This window comes from Plasmopara halstedii, assembly GCF_900000015.1.
Source record: "Plasmopara halstedii genome assembly, contig: Scaffold_430, whole genome shotgun sequence".
NCBI lineage: Eukaryota > Oomycota > Peronosporomycetes > Peronosporales > Peronosporaceae > Plasmopara > Plasmopara halstedii.
The window spans coordinates 1,047,001-1,047,719 of NW_020187350.1; positions in this window are offsets into that span (position 1 = coordinate 1,047,001).

Sequence of the window (719 nt, forward strand, 5' to 3'; positions counted from 1 at the left end):
GATAAGCTCAACGCTGCCACCATCCGACACAAACGCCAATTTCTAAAAAGGATGTTCTTTAGAACAATCTGGTGGGATGTACGAGGTACAGTGCACTCGATTTGGTAGATGGATATCACCAATTGCTCATGAGAGCAAGTGACATTCCGCTGACAGCGGTAAGTACTCCAGACGGCATGCTATGGGAGAGGCTCATGATGACCCAAGGGCTGCCAAATACACCAGCAACATTTAATCGTCTTGTGACGCCGTTGTTCAGGCCCTACAGGGCGTATGCCAGACACATTTTGACGACTTTTTGTTCAGAGTCGTGCGGAGCACGGGAGGACGGATGAGGAGAATCACATCGTTCATCTAAGAGCGGTGCTCGAGTGCATGCGCACTAACAAACTGTACGCCAATGCAGACAAGTGCATCTTTGGCGCAGAAGAGATTCCCTTTTCAGGGTGCTTCATTGGAAAGCGTGGCCTTCGAGCGGACCCCGCGAAGGTCAAGGCCATTGTAGATTGGCCGGTTCCAAAGAACCAGAAGGATTGCGTAAGTGGCTTGGTCTTGCCAGAAATGGCCCGACCATTATCCAATTTCCTTAAATAGGATGTGGAATGGTGTTGGAACACCAAACATCAGGAGACTTTTGACGGGGTCAAAGTCAGCCTTCTGTATGCACCAATACTGGCGCTGCCAGACCCTGATCGTTCTTTCAGCGTCGTCTGTGACGC